Genomic DNA, 27,855 nt, shown 5'->3' with positions numbered 1-27,855 from the left:
TAAAAATAAAAAAAAGAGTTAAAGTGGCTACTTGGCATTATTTTGATAATTCAGTAGATCTGAGTGTAGCTGTGCGAAATAAATATCTGTATCCAAACCTAGAAACTCTGCTATTAATTACATTTTGTTATTGGTCAAAAGTTACTTAACATTTTCCAAGTTAACTCATCAGTAAAATGTGATTGAATTGTGAGAATGAATTCAGGTAATTGTGAAACAAAGACTTAGAAAGGATCAAAATGTTCTTTTCATTATGCTTAGCATTTTTCATGAGAATTTTGGAAGCTTTCATTTCATTTTTTTGATCTCTATTTTGTTTATCTGTCTTTGATTTTTTTTGATCTTTTGTTCATGTGATTTTAAAAACACCTCACTAGATAACTTCTTTTGTATCTCTATTATTCTTTTTTGTGTGATTCTCTCATTTTTTTCCTCTTTATTTTGTATCTCTGTTTTTTTAATATGACTCTCTCATTTTTTCTCTTTATTGGGCTTAACCATAGCATCTAGGATTTTTGTTGATACTTGTTTAAGAGGGATGTTGACAAACCAGAGTTTTTACTGAAGATGATGATCAGGATGGCAAAGGATTTAAACATAAAATATAAGTTTAGAATTTGGTGATATTTAGACTGAAGGAAAAACATATTTAAGGGAGATAATCTTAAATAGATGAAAAAAAGCAATATGGTTGAAGGTAAAATATTGTTCCAGGTTTCAAAATTTAGACAATTAATGGAAAATATGGGAGAGTCAATTTTGTGTCAATAGAGTTTTAAAAACTAATCAGAGCTATTAAAAAGTAATAGCTTTGATTTTCAAGTAGGTCATAGGACCAGTTTTTCTGTACAAACCAAATAAATTAGATATAGTTCCTAGAGCTGTGGAAGCAACAAGGACTAAAAGAACTAAAATTTCAGAAGGGAAAATTATTCCAAGGCATGCATGTATTTATTTCCCTGAGGGCATTTGCTTATTCTGAGTGTGGTCTGAGGACTGGACTGGGCCTAGGCGGAAGGTGTCTTTGGGGAGTAAGAAAAGTTAGCAAAACTTTTAGTGATACTGCAAGGCTGGGACAAACTGGAGACTTGAGGGATCTAAAACACACATCTTTCTCCAAGGGATGTTTGCTGTGTTTTGAGGCTGCATAGGAAGCCAAAGGCTAGGCTAAAAGCTTCTAAAAGGCAGAGCTTCCAAAAGGCAGTAGAATTTTAGTAGGAAATAAACAAACAAAAGGACTTGGCAGCCTGGAGACACCAAACTCAAACATACTATTGAACTCTTTTTGAAGATATTTACCAAATTTTGTAGCTGTTAGGGCCCTAAGATAAAGAAATGAGCTGAAAACTTCTGAAAGAGAACTTTTTCAGGGCCCAGAAGATAAAGATATACCAGGCTTTCAATCAAAATCCAGGGAGTGTCATGGCTTACAAGTATAGATAAACAAGGGGAAGACTACATTCCACTAAAACTGCAATCTAGCCCCAACCCAGCTGAGTCCTTCGTTGGCTTGAGACGTCCAGCCTCTGTCTCTTCTGCTTAATATCGAAAGTGAGACCTCTGTCTCTTCTGCTTAATATCGAAAGTGAGAAACCTGCTCTGGTGGAAGATATCGTTTGGAATTCTGTAGTTCTTCTTTAACTAATTTCTATCATACAATAAAAGAGTATGTAGACATACAAATAGGTGAAACTACATGACAAATAATCAAAAGAAAAAGTATACATTTGAAGCAGATACATAGATGATCCAGATATTACAGGTAACTGGCAAGGACTTAAAAGGTGGACTAAAAAAAGTGAAGGAATAGAAAATTCGATTAGAGAAGGGGGACACATAGAAAATAATCAAACAGGTTGGGCATGGTGGCTTATGCCTATAATCCCAGCACTTTGGGAGGCTAAGGTGGAAGGATCACTTGAGGCCAGCAGTTTGAGACCAGCCTGACCAACATAGCAAAAAGCCATCTGTACTAAAAATACAAAAAATTAGCTGGGCTTGGTGGTGCATGTCTGTAATCCCAGCTACTCAAGAGGCTGAAGCATGAGAATCATGTGAACCTGGGAGGCAGAGATTGCAGTGCGCTGAGATCGTGCACAGCATTCCAACCTGAGCAACAGAATGAGACTGTGTCTCAAAAAAATAATTAATAAAAATAATAATCAAACACATATTCTTGAACTGAAACAAAACAAAGTCCTACCTCTATCTGAAATTAAGAGTTTGCTAGGGACATATGATAAATTGGGCACAGTATAATACAAGTTTAGTGAACTGAAAAAATACTCAAAGCATAGAAAGAAAAAGGGAAAAATTAGATATTGTGTAAATGGTATTTGTGTTATGCTAATTTTTTAAAACATAAGTAAAAATGAAGTCCCAAAGGAGAGGAGAGAATACATGGGGAGATGCATTTTTTGAGGAGTTAAGGCCAAGAATTTTCTAAAATTTTGGAAAGACCGCCACACACAAGTTCAAGAAGTTTAGCAAAATTGAAGCAGGATAAATACAATAAAAACATTCATAGGGACATTTCAGTAAAACTGCTGAAAACCAGATAACAAGATCTTAAATGAAGTCAAAGAAACAAACAAAAAAAAAACTTTAAAGAGCTCTAAGTACAAGATTGAGAATTGACTTAACAAAAGAAGTGAGAAGATAAATGAAATGTAGTGTTGAGAGAAGATAACTGCAAACCTACAATTCTGTAACTAATACAAATATATCTATTGAAAATATCGAAACAAAGACATTTTCTGACCAAAAAAAAAAAAAAAACCCAAAATACAAAAACAAAACAAAAACAGAGAATTAATCAGTATGAGGCCTGCACTAAAAGGAATACCAAAGGGAATTGTTGTAAGTAGAAGAATGACCCTAAATAGAACCTTGGAAATATCTGAGTGATTGAAGAATGCTGGAGAGTGTAAATGCATTTTATACAAATGAATGTGAACTATATTGAACAATAAGAGTGATGCTTTGTGAAATTTAAAATACATACAGAATAATATGTGACATCAATACCATTGCAAAAGTAAGAAGTGATAAATGAAGTTTAAAACTTCTAGGTTTAGCAATTCTGGGAAGATACTAAAAGTAATAATTATATAGAACCAACTCAAGAATGCATGTTGCAATTCCTCAGGTAAACACTAAAAGAACAGTAAAAGGAAGTGTAGTTAGCATGTTACTACAAATAAATAAATGGATGTTTGATTAATGCAGAGAAAAGTTATGAGAAAAAAAGAATATAGTAAACAGGGCAACTAGGTAGGAAATAGAGGAAAACATAGCAGAAAAATCTTTGTAACCCTGGAGTAGGCAAGGATTTCTTTTTTTTCTTTTCTTTCTTTTTTTTTTGAGATGGAGTCTTGCTCTGTTGCCAGGCTGGAGTGCAGTGGCGTGACCTCAGCTCCCTGCAACCTCCGCCTCCCGGGTTCAAGCGATTCCCCTGCCTCAGCCTCCCAAGCAGCTGGGAAGACAGGCACACGCCACCATGCCCAGCTAATTTTCTGTATTTTACTAGAGATGGGGTTTCACCATGTTGGCCAAGATGGTCTCGATCTCCGGACCTTGTTATCTGCCTGCCCTGGCCTCCCAAAGTGCTGAGATTACAGGCACGAGACACTGCTCCCGGCCACAAGGATTTCTTAATCGGGACACAAACATAAAAAATATATATATAGAGAGAGATTGGCTTATATTAAAACTAAGAACTTTTGTTCATCAAAACATACCATTAAGAGAATGAAAAGACAGTCACAGAGTGGGAGAAGATATTCTTAATACACACATCTGACAAATGACTCATTCAGATTACATAAGAACTCCTGCAAATAAAAAAGATAAAGACAAAAGACAATCCAATAAAAAAGTGAGTAAAAGTCTTGAACAGACACTTCACATAAGAGGATATCCTAATTGCAATATATATATGTGTGAAAAAGAACTTAACTTCATCAATCATTATACTAATGCAAATTAAGTCAAAATGTGATAATACTACACACTGACGAGAATGACTAAAATGAAAAAGGCAGAAAATATGTGTTGGTCAACGATGTAGAGCAATGGAAGTTCTCATGGTCTCCTAGTGGGTGTATAAATGGAAACATCTTTGGAAAAATTTTGAGGGCATCTACAATGCATATCCCATGACCCAGTAATTCTACTTCTAGATATACATGCAGGAGAAATATGTACACATGTTAACCAAAAGATGTACAAAAGTGTTCAAACAGCCCTTTTTGTAATAGTGCCAAAACAGAAATGCTCATCAATGGGTCCTTAGGTAAAAAGAAATTTGAATATTCATACAGTAGAAGTATACAGTTGTGAGAGTGAATGAATATCAGCCATGTATAACAATGAGTAAATCTTATAAACATAATGTTGAGTGAGACACAACATTCAGACACAACAGAGTATATACTGAGTGATTCTACTTATAGACATTTCAAAAACAGACAGAACTAATCTATGTATTTAGGTCAGGATAGTGTTTACTCTGGGCAGGGACTGGGTCGGGGGGGGTGGGGCGGGCTGCTGTACCCCTTGTAATATCTGTTTCTTAGTTTAGATATTGCTTACATAGATGTATTCAGTTTATGAATATTCACCATCATGATATGTATACATATAATATATATAAAATCTTATACTTCAAAAACAAGTTAATTACAATGATCGTTTTTTGAGTTAATAAGCTTCCTATTCTTGGAAATATTCAAATAAAGAAGTTGGATGATTACATATAAGGGAGACTTTGGAAGGCATTTCTGCATTGGGGTAAAAGAAATGCACTAGATGATTATCCAAACTCTTTTTAATTCTGAGATTCTCTAATTTTGTTAAAAAAGGGTATACTTTGATCATTCATCTGCATATTTTTCTTTTTTCTTTACTAATCAAGTTTGAGACTATAGCCTACTTTCACTGTTGCCAGTTTACCTCCCATTTCCTCTTAAACTCATGCCACTTCTTTTGTCTTCTTCTTTTTCTTTTTCTGTTTCTTTCATATATATTTTTACATATATTTTTTTTTCCTGTCTTGCTCTGTTGCCCAGAGTGGAGTTCAGTGGTGATCTGAGCTGCAACCTGTACCTCCCAAGTTCAAGTGATTCTCCTGCCTCAGCCTCCTGAGTAGCTGGGATTACAGGTACCTGCCACCAGGCCCAGCTAATTTCTGTATTTTTAGTAGAGACAGGGTTTCACCATGTTGGCCAGGCTGGTCTTGAACTCCTGACCTCAGGTGATCTTCCTGCCTCAGCCTCCCAAAGTGCTGGGATTACAGGCGTGAGCCACAATGCCTGGTCCAAACTCATACCACTTCTTAATCACTGACCACTCTAGGAACAAATCTGATGGATTATTTTAGTCTTTTTCTAACATATTTGGGTCATTTGCTGTTGATAACTCATTTTATTAAAACTCTCTCCCCTCAGCTTTTCTGATGTCACTCTCATTTTCTTCTTGTCTTTTTTTCTCTGATAATTACTAAAATATAAGAACTGTCCAAAGTTCTGTTCTTGACCTGCTTCTCACACTATAAAATTCTTTGTGTGATTTTAACCACTTTAAGACCTCACTCACTATTCACCTGTTGTTAAGTTTCAAATCTGTGTCTCTAAACTCAGAACTCTCCAGGGTTCTAGTCTTACGTATTCAACTACTTAACAGACAGATCCATCGAATGTCCCCCAACGTAACACATGCAAGACTGAATTCCTACCTTTCCCCCAAACCTTATCATCTTTTATTATTCACTTTACCTGGAAATAGTGTCACCATCTATATCTGTTTTATGCAGCCTGGGAGCTATTTTGGACTCTCCAATCCCTCCCTTTCCTCTTTCCACATCCAGTCACTTCCCAGGTCCAATCCACCTTCTTTTCTAATATTATATATCCTTCCCCCCTTCTCTTCTATTTCCCACTGACTCAGCTTAGTTTAGCTCTCATTATTTCTCTAAATAGTTTCCAAAAAGATTTGTCTTCTAATTTGATACTCAGCTGATACATTCTGCACAATGAACCCAGCATTTATTTCTCTTACTAGGATGTTCTTTAATTCTTCACTTGGTGATTGATTACCTACTAATTTGACACTTGGTTTAAATGTGGGTTTCCCTGTGAAGCCAGGACAAACCTTTACCCAACCTGCCAGATCGAATTGACACCTCCTTCCTTTGTGTTGCCAATGGACCCTGTACATACTTTCAGCCAAGCGTTTGTCATATTTCATTGCATTTATTCATGAGACTGAGAGTATGTCTTATTTATCCTGTTGTATCCAGCACATAGTGTGCCCAGATTGAATGAATAAAATAATGAATGAATGACTGCATAAATGAATGAATAGGATAATTGAGCTTAGTCTGAATCTATGTTTTCCAGTTTCTTATTTTGAATCACCTAAGAGCTTGTTAATAATACTGACTCTTAGCTGTTACCTAGGGTGTACTCTAAGGAAAAAGCTAGGAGATTCGTTTTATTAGATAAGCTTGGGGAACATTAGTCTAAATTATTATCTTAATTTATTTACTTATCTTTCAAATAGTCAGCATTTTTATGCACATATTTCTGATCTGAAACCTGCCAAACTTTGTGGACTAATCACTGGTCCTGAAATGAATTGTGGAAATGTTATTATAGGGACAAAGTAATTATCTTTGCAGCATTAGATAAGGGAAAAAGTGAATATGAGCAAATCATTTTTGGTGGGGGAGGGTTAGTAACTTTTTGCTTAGTATATGGTTTATTGCTCAATAAATATTAAACATGCAGTATTAAATTAAAGTGGTTACTGAATTATTCCATTTGTCATAAAATGATTCTAATACGAACAGACAAATATATAAATATACACACATACTTAAAAATTGTTTCACTTCTGTGGTATATTTCTCCATATAGTTTGCTAAGATTTATTATATGACATGCTTATGTCATATGTGGTTTTTATTCACATTTATGAGTACATAATGACTTTCTGGGAAAAATATATCCAGATCACACAAATATACTCAAAGCATTTTCATTCAGAAGTGGTTGCCACTTTTAAATCTGAGATTCTCTGAATTGACACATAATTGCCTATGAAAACATAAATTTCACTCTGTTAAATTAAGAGACAGGATTCACTTTAAAGAGGGTTTGTTATTCAGCCAAATAAATATTGCTCATGTCCAAACTTCCATATTAATTTACCATTACCCTTCATTTTAAAATTAAATTAAAGGCAGATTTTTAATATAACATCACTATTTACATTTCCTTCTACTAGATGGTAAGCTAGAAGAGATGTGTCTAAGTACTAAATATAATATCGAATATTTTAGTTCATAAAAAAACTTTCCAAAATGAAGAATATAAAGAGTAGAAGGCAGAAAGGAAGAGGGATAATATTTGTTTAACAATTATTCAAGATGAGAAAGTCACATTAGGATTTTTTATTATTTAGTGATTTGGGGTTTCAGTGTAGCTGCAGAGGTTGTCAGTCTAGACTTGATATTTTGGCTTCTGTAATGGTTGGTGTGTATGTACCTTTTTTTTTTTTTGTCAAGAACTACATGGCTAACTGTATCTTAAAAAGCAAGGGACTTGGCCAGGTGCGGTGGTTCACACCTACAATTCTAGCACTTTGGGAGGCCAAGGCAGGCGGATCACGAGGTCAAGAGATGGAGATCATCCTGGCCAACATGGTGCAACCCTGTCTCTACTAAAATTACAAAAATTAGCTTGATGTGGTGGCGCACACCTGTAGTCCCAGTTACTTGGGAGGCTGAGGCAGGAGAATCTATTGAACCCGGGAGGCGGAGGTTGCAGTGAGCTGAGATGGTGCCACTGCACTCTAGCCTGGGCGACGGAGCAAGACTGTCTCAAAAAAAAAAAAAAAAAAAAAAAAAAAAAGCAAGTGACTTCAGCGGGCACAGCAGTGTGCTATAGGGAAACGAGCACTGGTGATGGTATTGAGAAAGTTAGATCTCATCTCAGCTCCCTCGTGATCCCCAGATGATTGAGAGAACTAAAAGTTTCACACAGACCCTAAATAACCTCATAGATCATCAGTTCTCTAAAATGAGCAATTATTATTTCTAATAATATTTTGTCAAAATATGACAATCATAGTTGACATCTGTATACTTGGTGGCATATTTTTTTTTTTGAATGGCAGCCTGCTTGAGGGTGGTATTTCCTTTTCACACTTAACTTGTCTATATCCCTCTTTTAGTTGAGGTCCTACTGAATTATGTCAAAGACAAACCCCAAAATCTCACTGGTTTAGCATAACTTGCACATGTGAAATTCAAAACGGTGTTCCTGGTCAGTAAGAGGCTTTCCATTTGGTCATTCACATATATGCCTCCTTTATCGTGTGGCTTAGTTTTTTATCTAGGACCTTGGAGTTCTCTTCCCGTGGCTCATGCTTGGGGAAAGGGCATGGAGGACCAGGCACTGGAGAATTTTATTGGCTAAGACTGGAAATATCCCACCACTTCCTTCATGTTAGAATGCAGTCATATTGCCATTTCTAACTGTAAAGGAGAGTGGGAAGCTTATACTTCCTGTGGGCCCAGGAAGAAGATGGAACAGATGTGGTGGGAAGCTAGCTAGTTTCTGTCATAATACTTTTCAATATTTATTTTATTTTCTCTGTCACAAGATTAGAATAATCTACTAATTTATGTAAAGGGTTGAGAAAATAATCAATGCCCTTATACCTTTATCAATTATAAAGCCTCCTCATTTTCATAATATCTTTTTATTGTTATCACAACTCTGTGAAGATAGGAATTATTAACCTTGGTTTTTAAATGATGAAACAGAGACTCAAAGGAGTTGCCCAAGGCCATAGAGCATGTGTATGGTCAACGTGGGATTTGAAACTGTGTCTCCCAATATGTGTCAAATACCCTTTTTTTCTAGGAAAAAATAAATACATACAGTTTATCAGGTGTCAGAGGGAACCATGGTGCCTTGAATTTCTTACCTCATGTCATAGGATCATGGGCATTGCTCTGTTTTCGGGATGTCACATGTCTACTGAGGCTATATGGGACTTGCTATGTAGAACCATAAGTGTTGGTGGCATATGGAAGCTGTGGAAATTATATGGCTCTTTTATAACTCCAAGGAGGGTCTGGGCAGTTACATGCATTTTCTTTATTGAAAGTTCTTCTTGCCTCATATAACTTTTTTCTCCTCAGAACTAGCTTAAAGGTACCTGCAAATACGTACATATAAATTTCCTAGAGAATTCATCTGTCCCTCTGACTGAAAAGAAGTTACCACATCTAATGTATGTGAAGTAAAAGTGAGATTGAAATTACTGTCATCTTCCATACCTAACTCAAGAATATTATACACTTAAATTTCAATTAATACCTCACACAGTTCATCTTAACTGAATTTCTGACTCCCCATGTAACTTAGCAAAACAAACCCTTAAAAAATATTTTTTCTTTGCCTTCTGTGAATAACCTTATTGACATGGACAGAAATTAAAACACAAATGATGACTAAGGGGAAAAGTCAAAATTATTTGGTTCTAATTATAAATGTTATAGAGAAAGCTTGCTGACTAATAATTCAGTGTCTATAGATGATGTAAAATTTATTGTGAACTTAAACATCCTTTAATTCTTTTTATAATAATTTATTCTAAAATACATAAATTTATGAAAATTCTATAGATTTTGGTAATTTCAGTTACACTAGTACTAGCAATAAATATGCTCTGCATATTTTTTGTGGAGCTTCAAGGGATGAATCATTGTAGAAAATGAAATTAAACCTAACAAGAATGCTAATACATAGTGTAGCTTCAGATACACAGCAGACTCAGTAACCCAAGACTTCAGAGATTACAGGACACCATCATATTGAAATATGTGGAATTTTAACAATTCAGATATTCTAATGATGTAAGATGAAAGATAAGTAGTTATCATATTCATGAAAAAAACAAGTTGATAGGCTAACACATCTGGGAAGATGACTCAAGGGCTAACTAGAAATAAGTGCACTATTAAGTGAAAAGCTGAAGCGTCAGGTATATTGTACCTGATTTTGCCAAAGCACACTTGCATAGAGGGAGATGACTCTAAAATTCCATCCAACTGACTGTGTTACTTTTGTTGTGTTGATTAGCTGACGAGTGTGTGTGCAGAAGGTAAATGCACCCATAAACATATCAAATCAGTTTCCTTCTAGAGGAGGCCAGAGTATTTGATTGATTGCTAGCATCATCCTTAGAATTTTCTACCTTTTTAAAGTCTTTGTGGGATTCAACAACTTAGAGATCTTCTCCAAGCCACCTCTCAATAGAAATTTCTACTGACAAGAGAGTATGTAAGAGTTTATATAGAGTACAAGTAACCCTCATTTGGCTCATGCCAATTATCTGTGTGACTTCATACATATTAGGTGTCTAAGTATTTATTCTCAAAAGAGCACTGGTCAGTGGGTAAAGCCATGTCATATGCATTATCTAAAACTAAGGCAGATATTCACTGGTCCCAACCTTTCATTGGAGCCACTTCATATCTGACAGTGATAACCTCCCCATTTAAACCTGGTAGGTCCTCTATTACCTGCCTGTTCGTGCCAGCTGGAGTGAACTCTTGACCCTGCCTCACTGTTGGAACTTGGAGTACTCATAACCTTTTCTTTAATGAATTTAACTCCTGATTGAGACCCCTAACTTTTTAAAGGCATACATTTTTATCACATTCAGCTTTATCTAGTTTGATTCTCAGTTTTGTCCTATCTCAGGCTATGTTGTTCCCCAAAATCATTTAATGCAACAAATGTGAACTAATACATCTTTTAAAAATTGGACATGTGATCTTGCATCAGAGTTATTATAAAGCACTTCTTACTAGGCATTGCTTTAAGGCTTTCTTGAGCATCCATACTTGGTAACTGTTTTTCTTGTAAGCCTGTGTTAAAATATGTTTTCCTGGTAGTCTGATAATGAGTTCTTATTGGACATACTGCATCGGTCAGGGTTTGGTTAGGAAAATAGAAACCACACTTAATATTTCAAGTCAGAAGTAATTAACTTTAGGAAATTAGGTGCTTACATAGCACTGGAAAGCCTAAAAGACAACGATCAGAAAAAAAAAACAAAACGATTAACTCTTAGCATATGAGAGAGCTAAAAAAACTGCAGGAAATTGCTGCTGATCTTGGCTACCTGGGCACTGAAGTTGGTGATTTTCAGAAGCCCACACAAACTTCAGGTCTGACACCTGCCTTCCAGCTGTTGTTGGAGGAAAATTAATTTTTCTTTCTCATCTGCCTTCCAAATCTTTTGCAAGTGTACCTCATTAGCAGAATCAAATTTGGAACCATGCTGGTAAGAAATTCTGGGAGTGTAGCTTCCAGGCAATGCAGGGAGAAGTGTATAAAGGGGCAGAGATGATGCAGAATTGATGAGACAATTCAGAACATTTGCAAAGAAGAATGTTAGGTAAATATTGAGGTCATCCAGATGTTTCCCCACCCAATTTTTATATTTTGTGTTCTAAGTTTGCCTGCCTTAATGCCCCATATCTACACGCAGACACACAGACACACACACACTTTCAACCAAAAAGAATGGCTAGAGAAATATTGAAATACAATGAATGTACTTAATTTTTAAAGTTTATCACCTGCATACTTAAGAGATAATGCTAAAGCATGAGTCATCGCTGACATTTAGCACCACTAATTTTAAACCTATGCAGATTATTGCTTTGAGGAATAGCACTGCTGGCATGTACAGAAGAGAAGACATTTTTAGTAAGTGATTTTCCTTATAGGAGCTTATATGCTATAAGTTACAGTAAAGAATATGGGCTTTTGATCACACTGAGTAAGGTTTAGTACTTGAGTGACTTTAAACAATTTACTCTCTCTGGGTTTTAACGTTCTTATCTATAAAATGGGGATACAAATATCATCCACCTGCCTCAAACTTTGTTATATGATCCTAAGAGATAATGTATATATATATAAAGTGGTTCATATTAGTGAGTTCTTAAAGATATTATTACCTCCCCTTCCTATCAGTTCTTCAATGTTCTTTCTAAGGGTTATACTATGGTTTTGGGGAAGTAGGTTGAAAAATGTGTGGGTGGCTATTTCCTAAGATTAATTTTTTTTACAGTAAATAAGCTTTCTTATAAATTTTCTAATACTTTGCACCAATTCTATAAAACTCTGCATGAATCTAGAACATAACTTGATTCTTTATCAGTAATGTTAAATATTCTCCCTCTCATCTGCTTATCTGCCAATGAGGAATTTGTTTTGTAATGAAGCTGTCCTTTCTTATTAAGGATTAAGCTAGAATGCATCAACTATTTAGAAACAAAGATACATATTAGAATATGCACACGACTGCTGAAATATCATTTCTCTTTCATCATCCCTTTTATGTTGACCAGATGTGAGGACAGGTAAAAGGAATCACTTCTGTGGAACATCCTTTCTCTTCTGCTAAAACATTGCTACAATTCACAGGTAGCCTTCCTATTGGCCCTTATATTCATTTTTTGATATGCATGTTAAGGGACAAGGGAAGTGCAGCCTCCACTCCAGCTAAAGATGCAGAACAGAGATAAGAAGAGCCAAATGGTATGGAGAGAAGCAGGAGAGAGAAAAATAAAAACCCAGGACAGGGGGAGTTAACAATAAAGGAACTCTGATATCACATCTAAAAATTACTTTGCTGATGAACCAAACGTTTCTATTTTGTAAATAGTGCTGTCATCATGTAGTTGACATATTGGTGTAGCAATATGCACCTGATGTAACTTCTTAGGGAGGCAAAGGAAGGACAATAAGCTAATACTTGGGGAGACTAAAGGTAAAATGCTTTCATTCAGTTCAGCTTCTCTGAGTCTTGATAGTTATTAATATGCCAGGTATGATAGAGGAAGCAAGGTGATAACTCTCTCAAAGCTCTGTTATTTTTCACTATTCTGCTATTCCCCAAACCATTAATTTTTAGCCTTAGATTTTTTTATTGATTGAATAGAATTAATGAATTTTTATTTCAAGTGTAGTAAAATAAAATTTCATTGAGTCACTAAGGAAGGTTCCCATGACTCTTTGAGGTTATTTTGACAGGTCACTTCTGGATGCCTTTTTCTTCATTCACACAGCTTTAGTTTGTTCTACCAGTCAAGATAGGCTAGTCTATGCTGCACTGTCAAAAACAATTTAAAAAAACTAGTTAAAGTCATAGCTTAATAAAACAAAAATGTATTTCTTTTTCATGTCATATATGTACACAACCATTTGTACTGGGAGACACACCTAGTTTTAAGGACCATAGTCACTCAGGAACCTAGGCTGACAGAGGCACCACAGTTTTCTAGCTACATCATCTGGAATGATGCCTAGACTCCTCACTGGCCATGGTAGAAGAAGAGAGAGAGAGAGAGACAGGAACCCATGGTAAAGAAAGAGAAACTGCCAATAGCACATGAGATTTTTGCTACCTTAACCCAGAAGTGACACAAATCCTTTCCACTAGTGCCCATGAACTAGAATGTGTTATCTGGTGCTGCCTAACTGCAAAGTTACTGGGATATTTAGAAAACTAACTGGAATATTTGATGAGCATGGCTATTTCTGCCACAATTGGAAACATTTACTTTTATGTACTTGAGTATAAATTAAAATTTCATGAAAGTGCTTCAATACTAGAACATACTTTCATATACTATAGCTTGTCTTCTGTTTAGTCACTTGGCAATTAATTGTATACATTTACAGAATTTTTTTAAAAAGACTTTTCTTTGAGACAAGGTCTCTGTCACCAGGCTGGAGTACAGTGGCACAATCTCGGCTCACTGCAGCCTCTACCTCCCAGGCCCAATTAATCCTCCCATCTCAGCCTCCCAAGTAGCTGAGACTACAGGCGCGTGTCATCACACCCAGCTAATTTTATGTATTTTTTTGTGGAGATGGGGTTTCGCCATGTTGCCCAGGCTGGTCTCGAAATCCTAGGCTCAAGTGATCCACCCGCCCTGGCATCCCAAAGTGCTGGGATTACAGGTGTGAGTCATTGTGCCTGGCCTAAAAAAGACATTTTTATCATCGTGCCTCACCTAAAAAAGCCATTCTTATTAGTGCTAATTTTATCTCCCTCAACATATTTGTAGAATCTTAGAAACAGAAACAGTGTCTTCTATTTTTTGGTGTCCCTATGGCACCTAAAATATTTACATATCTTCATTGCAAAATGACTTAATAGCAAAATAAAGACATACATGCTATTATATATGCAAATATACATTAGTATAAAGAAAAGTCATGGACTCCTAATTTTGAGACAGATTAACATAGCTAAACTGAAAAGTTCATTATGCATTTTCAGATTTTTCTCCATTCTGATTCCTTATTCATGAAGACCAAGTTTGGATGTTCAGGGAAACCATCACTTGACCATCAGAAGACAGATTTACTTTCTCAAGATCAGAACAAACTGACTATGACAACTTTTAAAAAAGGAAATCATTTAAAAATCCTTTAAGACTCAGTCATTTTCCAAATGGCACCAAATATACTTTGACGACATATCATCCTTATTAAAAATTTTCTATGGCTAAATTTCATATTACCTTCGACCTAAATTCATTCTTGCCATCGAGTGTCTCTTACAATCTGTCTGTGCCCAAATACCCCTCCAGTTTTTGCAATTAATTAATAGTTTTCAATTCTTTATTTACTCCTCATTTTCTTAAACCTCATTGGTCTTAAAATATTATTTTGCTTTTTCTCTGCTGAAATAGAAGTCTCTACCATTTTTGACATCACTAACATGATGTCAATTCATTTAGCTAATTCAAATCAAGGTTCTATGTATTTATTTTTGGAAAATGGTGATCTGGCTCATTAATCTTGTAATGTGACCAACTTGAGGGCATTTAGAAAGTGGATGTTATGTTACCTTGTTACTAGAACTCTGAAATTAGACTGCATGGAGACCAAGATAATTATGACTAAAGGATTAGATTCTCAAGACTAAGTGGACTCATTTGTGTGTGCAGATATTTATCAATCCTTTGTGAGAAATGTCCTTCTTAGAAGGCTGCATTAGCAGAATTTAAAGACTAAAGGAGGGAAAACAAAATTTTTAGTCATGATAAAAATAATTTCTTGCCTTTTTTTGGTGATTTATGCCTTACAATGTCCTTGACGCCTGCCTAGAAGATAGGCAGGCCTAGTCGTACTAAGTATCTTCATTTTACGATCTTAGAAATTGATATGTGTCTAAGAATCATTAGAAAACAGCCTAGAACTCAGATTTTCTGGTTTGTAGATGCTCTGTGATGCAGACATTACAAGTCTAGTCACGATTCCTTAGATACACAACAGGTAACCCTTGCAAAAAGAGAAATAGCTTGCACTACTTGTATACTGTGGTTATCCTTCATGTTTCTACATCAGCATGTTCCCTAAACTTGTAGAAAGTGCTCTCTGGGCTTCTGCGCACAGAAAAAAAAGGGGCCTTGCAGGGCAATGGAGGATGTGAATGATATCTTGTGAGGAGGGATATAGTTCATGGGCCAGTCACTCAGTTCTGAATATAGTGGAGAAAGCGCCAAAGATATTTCTTTCAAAATGCTGTAATTTACTTCAAATGTTGTTTACTGCTAATTTACTGCTGTTGTTTTAAAGTAGTGATTTACAGCCAGAAATTGTACCTGTGGTGGACTTTAAAAAAGAATAAGAATTATAAAATTTCTCTTGAAACCAATGTAATACATAAAGAAAAAAATATGATATCTGACAAAAGCCTAGAACAAAGTTCTCTAGTAAGAATGATGTGATAGACTAAGACCAAATATGGTATCTGCATAATCCCAGTATACTTTTGTAAGTTGTTGCAGTGTAGTGGTTGGGGGTGTTTCATGAGATGCTGTGATTAGAAATGTGATCACAAAATAATTTCCTAAGATTATTGGAACTGTAATTCGAGGTATAAAATATATTACTGCATTGGATATAATAGTGAAGAGACACCAGCATGCAATAAAAGATTAGTTGAAAGACATGACAGGTCTTGGGGACACTGTACTTTTCTAGGTGTGTCTATGATATGGGGAACTTTGCGCAATCACTTATCTTTCCTGCTGATTGCCTATCATTCTGGAATTATAGGAAATCACTTCTGCAAAGTGATATCCTTGAGAGCATTACCTTCTTTGAAGTCTTCTTTGTAAGAACTGATTTGTGGGGTAGAGTATGAACTCTCATATTTTGGCTTCAATCTTTGGTGGTGTTTTCCTCAAGGGATGGCAAAAGAGACTGAGACAGTGTGAAAGGATGAATAGCTGAGAGAATAGTGAGAGTGGGAGAGAGAGTGAAGAAGAAGCTCATCGTGGTGGTGGTGGTAAAATGGTGATCAGGACAGGGCTGAGGACCCAGTTCAGCAAACTTACAACTTTCCTGAGGGTGCTTCTTGAAGTAAACCAACCTCGTGTTGCTGGGTCAGTATTCTCAGTCTTAAAAAAGAAGTATATCCTGTAATTTGAGACAACATGGATAAACCTAGAAGACATTATACTAAGTGAAATAAGCCAGACACAGAAAGAGAACTACTGCATGGTCCCACTTATATGTGCAATCTAAGAAATTGAATACACAGAAGCAGAGAGTAGAAGGGTAGGTAGCAGGGGTCCCAGAGTGAGAGAAATGGAGAGATGTTGGTCAAGGGGTACAAACTAGTAGTTATGAATAAGCTCTGAAGACCATGCACAGCATGGTGACTATAGTTAATAATAACTTAGAGTATACTTGACATATGCTAAGAAAGTGGAACCTAAGTATTCTCAGCACACACACACAGTATGTGACATAATAGATATATTAATTGATTGTGGCAATCATTTCACAATTTATATGTATATCAAAACATCACATTGTATGCCTTGAATATAAACTCTTTCTATTTGTCAATTATATCTCAATAAAACTGAAAAAGAAGATTTCCCGAAATTGAAAGACAATGTTTTAGATCAGCTAACTTTTCTAACCAATTAGACTAGAGAAGAAGCCAATCCAAGAGGAGGCAGAATTGCTAATGTAGTGCTTAGTGACTGTGACTAATTAGAGAACTTAATTAAGCTGTCAAGAAGGAATAAAGATAATCAGTCTCAGTCAGTTCCCACTCTTTTGCACCCAGGAGCATGAGCAAATTCACTCAGGCCACCACATAATCCTTGCTCTCTCACTTGATATTGATGTAACCTCATATGCACCTTCCTGAGGTGATGCAGGTTATACAAGTAAATGACACACTTTGTCTTTTGTTTCATCCTGCTCTAGCAGATTTATTCATATCATAGTTGTCATATAAAGTATTTGAACTTGCTATTTTAATTATAGCTCTTGAGATCATAGTGATTGAAAGTTACTGTATAATGTAATTTTGTGGGTGGAGGACTGTTGGGTTTGTGTTTATTTTTCTGTCGCCACTTAATTTGGAATGCCCTTATTGTTATCCTTAGGAATGTGGATATTTTAGAAAGTTTGTGAGTGTCCTTTGATGCTATTCAAACCTGTCCTTTGATGCTTAAGAAGTACAGTGTTTACAGATACAGATCAGGAGTGGATCTTGGTTTCACAAGCCTGAAGCTTATACAATTTGAGAGACCTTCATGAAGAAAAATAATGCAAAATTGTGAACATAAAATTAGATGCAAAAATGGGTAGTACAAGCATTCCTGTAATCCAGTCCTACATTGGGAAGACTAACAATGACCAATTATGCATAGAAGTAACTACAAGCCAGAGAAATATTGCCTCACCCAAACCAAAGGAATTCCCAAACATATTTTCCTTAAACACATCCTAGTGGGTCCACAGGCACTCCAGTTCTTGAATTAGAACTTGTATACCAACCATATTTTATTAAAGCTCAGTTAATCAACTCTTATGTGATATAAATTCCATGAATGGGAGATAGTATGTATTTCAGGCTGTAGGTAGACTACCCTTTTATTTTCTCAGAGGACATAAAAATGTGACATTGTTCTTTCCAATACTTTACAAGCATTCTTCATCTCCACCTCAACAATATAATATACATACATTACATGTGGCAAAAGAACATGAGAGGTGAGGCAAGAGTACAGTATTATGCTCATGAGGAAACACATTATCATCAGTGTAAATAAAACCTGAAAATATTCCTCCTTGACCAGAATTCCCAGTCAATAACTAAATCTATATTCATGATGGATTATACAACAGCCATTTACAGTGGCAATTTATCATTAGGGATATGGAGGTTGTTGGGGAAATTTAAGACACCCCTGATATCCTTATGGCTTTTAAGAACCTTTGAGGTACATCTTTTATCCTCTGCCCACTGTTAGCTCTGAGGTCTGAAATTCCCAAGCCTTACACCCACAAAAATACCAGGAAATTCTTACAAAGAACAAAGCCCATGGTAAGTGATATCCTATTCATCTTTTCTGAAGCATTGTCTGCCTTCAAAATATTGTATTGATTATATTTTGGGTCATGTTAAGTTTTTATTGCTTAGAAAATTTCCCATAACTTTCTAGCCTGCAAATGGCATTGTCTCCTTTCCAGAGCTGCAGTTTTCCTTTTTCATTATCTTAGTCTGTTTGGTTAAAACAACACCTACCTATTTGCTTTGTTAATTATCCCTTTGGAGCAGGAACTGTGTAAAGTTCTGTTGTGAATCTCTGTCCATGACTGCTTTCTGTGTCTATAGTTTGACTGCTCTCTTTTTACTCTAGCCTCATAAAATCTTTGCTTAATGAGTTTGTTCCAGTAATATGAAAACTCAATGGGAAATTATGAGAAGTTTTAATACTTGTACTAATGGTGACACCTATGGAAGGGATAAAAAACAAACTTATGTTCCATGTGGGGTGCCACATTTTATGTGGAAAGTTGAGATGCAAAGAGCCTATGCAGCTGTCTCAAAGATGCGTAGGTAGGAAGCAGTAGAGGTGGAATTTGGACCCAGGATGTGCTGACTCTAAAATATGTCATCTTTCATTTTCACTATTTCTATTTGATAAAATAAAAACTGCAATGTCCTGGTTAATGAGTCTCTTTATAACGAAGTCAGCTATATTTTATTTTTAATTAAGATTTTTGGAGGAAAGTTATTGTATAAACTAAGGGGGTTGGCATATATGTTAGATTTAACATTATAATGACAGTCATTTGTAAAACATTCCCTATAGTTGCTATAATGTACTAACAGGATCTCTTGGGAAGTGTTAGACTCCCTACCTCACAACTACTTAAAAGAAGTATTGGTGAACAGTTTGGGTTACTGAGTTGGTACCATTAAGAGAGATAAGATCTCTCCCCAAAGACACCTAGAAAATTGAGAAGTGTTGTACTTCGATTGTATAGAAACAAGAGTAAGTGGTGCCAGATCTCATTCTTAGTGCCTCTCCCACTTTGTGACATTGTTTCTGTCTCCCGCCATTGGAAATACTGCATCATATTGAACCTGGAAGGAAGAGTGGTAAGAAAGGAATCATATGAGCATTGCCCTTTTCTATTAGGGAACCAATAAGGCATTAATAGCCAAGCATTTACTTTAAAAAGTCGCCATTGTTGAACCCATATTAGTGTATTTTGGGGGAACTTCATGCTATAATGAAGTATTAGGCCAGAGATTGAAGAAGCTCAGATTGACTTGGTGGATCAATGGTGTGATCCTGCTGTCCTCATTGGTCACTTAGCTTTGTGTGACACAAAAGCTTACCCTTAAAGGAACCTATAGGTCACATCTCTGCTTTTGTTACATTTCAGTACTTTTATTCTACATGTTTCTTCCTGATGTTCTGGGGTAAATTTTTATATCTCCACATTGTTGACAAATTTATATTATTGGGGTACAGCCTTTTTATTTATAAAGTTTTTTTTAATAACCAGGAGGCACTGACTGATCTTGAAGTACCTCCTGAATTATCATTGCCTTCTTATGTGAATATGTGGAATTATAAAGGAGCCATGGATACTAAGCTGCTTACTTTTGAAACGGTAAATACTAAGTGTCTGTAATCTGCAAAGATGGACAGAATTAAGGAAACTGGTCAGTGGGTTCTTTTAGAGATATCGTGTAGGGGAGGGAGTTACTTTTCCTAAGATATATGGATGACATAAGGTCATTAGGGAAGGTTAGCCAGAGTCTCATTGACCATTTGGGAGGTAATCATGACAATATAGCCCTTTCTAGCACAAGTCATAGATATACAAGTCATGCTCATTTACATCTGTGGTCCTCGGATTTTGTTTTGGCTTCAAAAGATTAATCTCAATGGGAAAATGAGTCAATTCCATCTTGCAATTCCTTTAGCAGAATTCGTTTCATACTCCTTTTCTCCATTGCTTACCACCATTTATTTTTCCATTTGTTTTTGCTCTTCAAGGACTATTATTTAGTTCCTCAAAGATATTGACTGGTAGCATTTCCAGGAAATTTACAGTTTAGAAAAGGATCCTCAAAGAGCAAAAAGTGCTTCAGATGAAAACAAAAGAATTTATGCTGTTTGTGTGATAGATAATGGAGGAACTATTTTTAATGCTAACTCTATTTCAAGCTTCTTCAAATGATATGCATATAGATACTGACTGATGGGCAGCCTGGCAAATATAATCTAAAATTCTTAGTATTTGGTTTTGAGTACATTATAAAAATGTTCTGCAAGTCTGCCAGAAAATAAGAATTACTAGAGATACTCTTAAAAAATTCCAACTTCTTCTATCTCACCTCAGATCAATGGAATCAGATTTTTCCAGTAATGTCCTGCAAATTTGTATTTGTATTTGTATAGTGTTCTAAGATTAGCATATTTGGAAAACACTGCATCCTAGTGTGTAGGTAGCCTTATTTTCTCATGCTTGTACTAAAGTTAATTGTGTGAAGGTTGACCAAACCTTAATATTCTAAAAGATGATTGGTTCCCAGAAAACAGAATACTATGATAAAGTAATTATATTACCATTACAAAGCAGTATTACAAAGTTCTTCATGTTTTAGGGGATGGTATAGCTCTAGCTTTTGTATGTGTTATAGACTATATTTCTATACCTGCTCTTTAATGTTATTTTTCTTTACAACTGAAACATATAGTCAGTGTAAGTACAATGAACATACTTTGAGGTAAATGGTTTGGCACTTTAGGTGAGCCAAATGAGTACTATTATTGCTTCAGCTGTATTACATTTAGAATTTACAAAACTTACATTTAGGACTAATATAAACATTTATTTTTTGTTTTTTGTTTTCATTCAGAAGAATCAATAAAACTTAAAAAAAGAGAAAGGATTTGTAAACTTTGTTTGTTTGTTTGTTTGTTTTTGTAGTAAAACTTGTTGGCTGGCAGGATGTACCATTATGTAAAAACTTACCATTTAGTTGTTAGCATCTTCTCCCTCCTCCTTTCTCCTCATCCTCTTAATAGAGATGCCCTAAGCATATTTTAGAACCTTTGATGGGGCAGTTTGGGACAATGCCACAGACTGGAAGAATGGGATCTGTTAGCATAAGAAATACAAATATTTATGATAATGCTGTCTTTCTTGATCACCATGTGCTCTCTGCTGTGGTGTTTTGCACTGTGAGACTTGGGGAAATATTATTTGGATTAGAATAATTTCTATTTGTGAAGCCCATTTCGTTCTAGGCCTAAGAGGGGACAGCCTAGTGAAGCCCATGGAATAGACAGTAAGGCATTGGCCGCTTAGTGCTTTTAATGAGAGAGAGAGAGAGAGTGATGAGTGGGTGTGAAGATTCTTCTGTGTTATCCCACCTTGATCATCTGTACTGAGTAGGAAGAGGCAGTGCTTTGCAGTCAGAATTTTCTCGGAGTTAAAAATAATTGACTTTTTGGCTGGTACCACAGATAAGGTAGAGGACCTAGCAGGGAAAGAAACCTCAATGCTTGTAACTAGGTAAGCTGGTTTCTTTATCTGAAAAATAGACTCTCAACAACCCCTCCAAACAAAATCCCATTAAAAAATTTGTAGGTTAGGCCAGGCGTGGTGGCTCACGCCTGTAATCCCAGCACTTTGGGAGGCTGAGGTGGGTGGGTCACCTGAGGTCAGGAGTTTGAGACCAGCCTGGCCAACATGGTGAAACTGCATCTCTACTAAAACTACAAAAATTAGCTGGCTGTAGTGGGGCATGCCTGTAGTCCCAGCTATTTGGGTGGCTGAGGCAGGAGAATCACTTGAACCCCTGAGGCAGAGGTTGCAGTGAGCCGAGATGGTGCCACTGCACTCCAGCCTGGGAGAGAGAGTGAGACTCCATCTCAAAAAAAAAAAAAATTGTAGGATAGACTACAATGTGTATAACTTCACTCCTCTTGTATAAAGATGTGTGGGCCGAGTGCAGTGGCTCACGCCTGTAATCCCAACACTTTGGGAGGCTGAGGTGGACAGATCATGAGGTCAAAATATCAAGACCATCTCAGGTCATGAGGTCAAAAGATCGAGACCATCTCCTGATCGAGGCAGGAGAATCGCTTGAACCTGGAAGGCGGAGGTTGCAGTGAGCTGAGATTGCACCACTGCACTCCAGCCTCGGTGACAGGGTGAGACTCCGTCACAAAAAAAAAAAAAAAAAAAAAAGGAAAAAGATGTGTAAGGAAATTGGATAGCATTTCTTGGCTTATTAGCTGTTAAAATGTCCAAGGGAAAATAGATCAATTGAAATATCTTTTGGTGGCTACTAACTTCCCTTTCCATAGATAAGACATAGAGTACAATTGTGAAGGCATTTAAGGTTAGGTGTAAGAGAATTCATATTAAATTTTAAGGCTGTTGAATTGGGAGAAAATTTAGTTCAGGTCTTCATTTTTCAGAGACAGACTGAGAACTAGAGGAATAATAATTCACCCAGGTAATGAGATCTCATTCCTGCCAGGGCAGAATCTCTACTATGATTTTGGCTTTGTGGCATTGCTTGTATCTCTGTCTTTATTTTATTGGTTAATTTGTGTCTGTAAATATTTTATCTTCCCATATTGTAAGGTTCTTGAAAACAGAAACTGTGTCTTATATTTCTTTGTAACTGTTCCAAGAGTTCAATAAATAAATATTTGTTTTTGTGGGGGCTGATTTGTGGGACTCCCCAACCTCTGCAAATAATGTGATTTGTGCTGTCACCATGGCAAATAAAGAATAATTTGTGCTATGTATGTAAGTAATCCAAACAAAACTTTGCATAAATACTTTAAGAAACTGAAATATCAGAATAGATGAGCCATTGAATAAAAATCAACATCAATCACAACCTACCTCATTTTAAATAAGCTACAAATCGAAGTAAATAATTTGATGCGAGTGGTCATTTCTGCTTTCAATCTGAGAGGAAGTCAGTAAATTCCTTTTGCTGTTACAAAGTAGTTTAAATTCCATGCAGGACACGAGTCTGGGCAATCACATCAGCCTCAGCGTACCAAAGAGCCTAGAGAGACAGCAGAACAATGTCTCCCACTCGAGCTACAGAGGGAAGGTGGTCTTAGGTTTTGCTGCAGTAACTGGAAGCTTAAATTTAATTTTCAGTCAGAGCCTGCTGTTTAAGCTCCCTGTCTGTTCTGCAATCTAAGCTGAATGGGTACTTTTTTTTTCTTTTCTAATATTCTTAAGTCATTTGGAGAAATCTAATACTTATGTTTTCAAATTACATCAGCTTAGCTAAAGATATATTTTCCTCTCTATAAAATTCAGTTGCAAAAAGAAAAAGTAGACCGAACGCTCAAGAAAGGGAGAGCAGGAGGCCTAGAATATGTAAATTGTTTGATATTTGACAAATCAGTTACTGTGTGTGGTGTGATATGCAAATTAAGAATAATGCTTTCCTCTTATCTGCATTGCAGATTCTTCAGGGCATGTTCTACATGCATTTTGCATGCACTATGTGCAACACAGCATAAAAGTTTAGTGCAAGAAATCCGGGCAATGGAAATCAGAGGAAGGAAATGTATATTAGTTTTATATCTTTATGTGAAATTTGTGCATGCCTAGCCACAGTCAATGAATTGGTGAGATCAGCATCTACTAACTTACAAATGGATACTGCATTAAATAATAAATTTAAAGATAAGTTATGAATAATACATCCCTTAGTTCTGAACACATTTAGGGATTTCTAAATGTGAAACACAGCATATGCTAAGACTAATGCTTAGAATAACATACGCTAATACAAAATGTGTGTGTATATATTACTATATTTGTAATATATATAAAACACATGCACATACCTACATTTAATCTTTGACCTTTGTTCTATTTGTGCTACTACACAGAATCTGTGCAGTAGTAATTTTTGTGTATAGACTGAGGCCGAATAGGCAGTTTTCTATGTAGAGAATTTGTACTTGTCAGGGACTGTTTTCTTCCTAAAATTCTACCCCTGAAAATTCAGGTCTGTTGGTTCAATGGTTGTTTTAGTTTTGTTGTTTATTTTCCCTTTTTTGTTCAAGTTAAACACAAAGCAACCTTGTGAAATAAACCCTTGAAGTTTTATCATCTCAACCTTGGTGGAATTAATTATCAGTAAACTGGGTGAGTAAATTTTTGTAGTAGGAAATATGTATATTCTTAGAGTCAAGGATATATTTAGATTATAGAATAATTATACTGATAGTTGTATGTGGCTTAGAAATTCAGTTTACATTTTGTATGTAGTTCATAAATAACTGCTTATTGGATAATGGGATTTGAAATTTAATGCTTTTTCCCTGACATTGGGGTTCTGTTGAGCCTTCATCATTGGTTGAATTGGTTGATTAATAATAGACCTCTTACCTTATCAGGCATGGTCTACATGATCAATATGGAAATAACTGACCCTGCCTCCTGTTTCTACCATCATCACCTTTTCTTGTCCTCTTTTCCTCTAAATGATGCTGTCTCACTTAGTATACTAACATTATCCTGCATGGAATAATTACTGATTTTGTTCCATAGACCACAAGTTATAAATGTCATTTTTTTCTGACTGGTGTTTTTAAGATAAGAAGAGTACAAAAAAAAAAAAACTAGTTATCATCATAAATTTTTGCTATAAAATAACTATGTTAAAAGAAAATAAAATTAAGGAATAACTAAGAATAACTAAGGAATAACTAAGTATAAAATTAAGGAATGACTAGTTGTATGAGTGAAACTTCAGCAGGATAATAAAGTTTTATAAAAAGGAGGAGAACAGCTTTAGAACATGTGATGAGCTGGGAACGGTGAGACATCATGTTACTATTATGTTATGAGATATAATACTTGGAAATTAATATTATCAGTTATTGTCATTTTGGCATTTTCTGTTGTCTACCTCACTTTGCTCATTTTATCATGTACCTGTTTTTGAACTTTGATCCGGGAAATTTACTGTGAGAGCTATGTAGTGCGTCATAGGGTTTTCTGCAGCTCTCAAAATAAAAAGTATCCCAATTTTCAAAGGAATAAGTGATTTTCATTCTTTGAGTGTTGTGATAATGTATATAATAGTCCTTAAGGTATTTTGATATTTTTCCCATTAGTAACTTGCAGTATATTAGTGAGCTGTGCAATATTTCCTGTATTCCTATTTTGCATATATTATTGCTTTTGTACCTCACAGCGAATGAAAATCATCATTCTTTATGTTAGGTCCGAGAACAGTAAGAGGTTTCCTTGGTGTTGATCATCATGTAAGGAATTTATCTATGTACTGGCTTTGTTTTCTCAAGAACATTATTAATAAAGCCATGCAAAATCACAGACTGGCTTTTAAATACGTTTAACAATATTCCTTGATATGCTAGAAAGTGGGCAGAATTTTCTTCCTCGTTTATATAAATGATTTTTCATGAGTAGGGTCTTCCAGGTTAATCCTACTGTTATTTTTGTTTGTACCTCATGAACATGGCAGGGGATGAACAGAGGTAGGAAAGGGAAGAAGACCGTGAAGGGAAGATGTTTCTTTTTACAAAATAAATTATTTTATTTTTTGTTCTAGACTATTTAGAGAGGTGGTCACTTCTGATAGCAAATTTCTAAGTTTTTCATTCTTAGAAAGAACACATGGTACTGTTCTTGACAATTTAATATTCCCCTTGCTCAATCTCACTTTCCCACTTCAGAAAGCTTATCTGCTAATCCAAGATTATCTTTTAACACCCAGTAGGTGTTAGGGCCACTTTTGTTTTGTTTTTTTGTTTTTAGGATGACATTGAACTAAGAGCAGGAAAACTGCTTGAAACTTTTATTTTTAGAAGGGTATGTTACCATGGAATAAGGAATAAGGGGAAAGCCACCTGTTAATGCTAGAAAATGAAATCTTAATTTAATTTAATTTAATGTAATAGCTTTTACACTAATTATTTTAGTATGTGAAAGCTGATGGGTATTTATTTCATAAATATATGTGAATTTATTTCATAAATATATAGTAGCAACTTGCTGAATCTTTGACACCATTTATTGCCTATACGAGAGCCTGAAACGATGAAGGTAAAGGTAGAAGAACTGGATTTGGTAGATAAGTGGTCAGACAAGAAGCACACATGTTTCTGCCTCTTTTCTCCTTGTGACAGGCTGGTTTAAATATAATGCAGTAACACTCTTACTTTCCCTCCAACTCCTTTCCTTAATGTTTTTCTTTCACACTTAGCACTATCCTTTCATTGTTCTCTCTTGTTTTTGATCTTTCCTTCTGGAGTTAACATTATTTAACAGACACAGTCTCCTCCTAGGGGCACAGGGAATGTCTGGAAAGAAGAGGAGCATATTTGTCTTTAATCTCACTAGTCAATACCTTTCCCAATAAGCATTCTTTATTGGCATTTTACACATCTAGAGACTCCACCACTCCCATAAGGCTCCAGAAAAAATGTTAAAACAATTTTAGCAGGAAGGATTGAAGCACTGTACTAGAGATTCTATATATTGGGATGGGAGAAGATAAGTGTACTGTCTGAGTACTGTCTTCATTGTCCTCTGTCTAAACTCATCTCTGGATAAGCAGAAGCAAGGAATCAGATACAGGCAGTGCTCCTGGACCCTGAATATATGTTCCAAACATATTGCAAACATTAGACTATTTCTTTTCTACCCTCTGTACCCTCTTTCTCAATTGGTAATTATTTCTTCTTTACCCACTAGTGTACCTCTTCTTCTTTAAGTCATCAATATAAAAGGAAGGCAGTGCCCATATTTTCTTTGGACCCTTAATTCCTATCTACTCACCCAAAAAGTCCTGTTGAAAGCTTCGATTATGGGCCATGCATTCAGGGCAAGATATCCTGCCAGGCTCTGAGTCCCTGCTTTTATTTATTCAGAACTAGATTTTAGAGAGAAGGATAATGGTAACAAAATGCTCAGTCAATACATTTATCTTCTCCTATGCCAATGTATAGTATCCCTAGTACCATGCTTCCAATCTTTTCTGCTGAAATTACATTTTTTTTTTCCTGAAGTCTTATTACGGTGGTGAAGATCATAGATTATAAAATGTCAATAATTGATGCTGAGAAAAAGGTATTGACCAGTGGGATGAAAGACGGATAGATTCCTTTTCTTTCCAGGAATCCCTTTGTTCTTCTAGGAAGATATCGTGGCAATGTCTATTAGCTTGCAGTTAATTGAGGTCAGCCTGGATTAGAAGTTCTATGTGTTGAGAATCCCTGTTTCAGTTACTCTGGTAGGGATAACTGAGTGATCAAAAGCTGTTTGCTCACATCTGTGCTCATATGCTGAAACTTGAAACCTGGCATATTTGATTTATGGTAGCAACGTGGCCCTGAGATAAGAATTGTATAAACATAAGGTAAATTAAGGAGAAAATAGGGCAGATGATAGGCTAATA

At 35.7% G+C, this 27,855-nt stretch overlaps 2 protein-coding genes and 1 long non-coding RNA gene across 9 annotated transcripts in view; 1 reads left to right on the top strand and 2 right to left on the bottom strand.

The window, feature by feature from the left end:
- CTNNA3 (catenin alpha 3) overlaps positions 1-27,855 on the top strand; it is a 1,760,513-nt gene that overhangs the window by 592,715 nt on the left and 1,139,943 nt on the right. The window lies entirely within an intron of this gene.
- The window catches only part of LRRTM3 (leucine rich repeat transmembrane neuronal 3), a 191,977-nt gene that overhangs the window by 38,247 nt on the left and 125,875 nt on the right, over positions 1-27,855 (bottom strand). The gene's annotated exons all lie outside the window — the stretch shown is intronic.
- LOC117974617 (uncharacterized) lies at positions 374-27,610 on the bottom strand. 2 transcript variants are annotated; one of them, XR_010113247.1, is made up of 3 exons: positions 23,304-27,610; positions 1,559-21,539; positions 374-1,524 (listed from the first exon to the last, which is right to left on the bottom strand). It is a non-coding gene; the product is annotated as an uncharacterized LOC117974617 (long non-coding RNA). The 2 variants fall into 2 exon arrangements; XR_004664693.3 differs by having other exon boundaries at positions 1,559-27,610.

Source organism: Pan paniscus, chromosome 8 (genome assembly GCF_029289425.2).
Source record: "Pan paniscus chromosome 8, NHGRI_mPanPan1-v2.0_pri, whole genome shotgun sequence".
In the NCBI taxonomy this organism is placed as follows: Eukaryota; Metazoa; Chordata; class Mammalia; order Primates; family Hominidae; genus Pan; species Pan paniscus.
The sequence above is the reverse complement of the archived record's forward strand: the minus strand, read 5'-3'. Positions and strand labels throughout refer to the sequence as shown.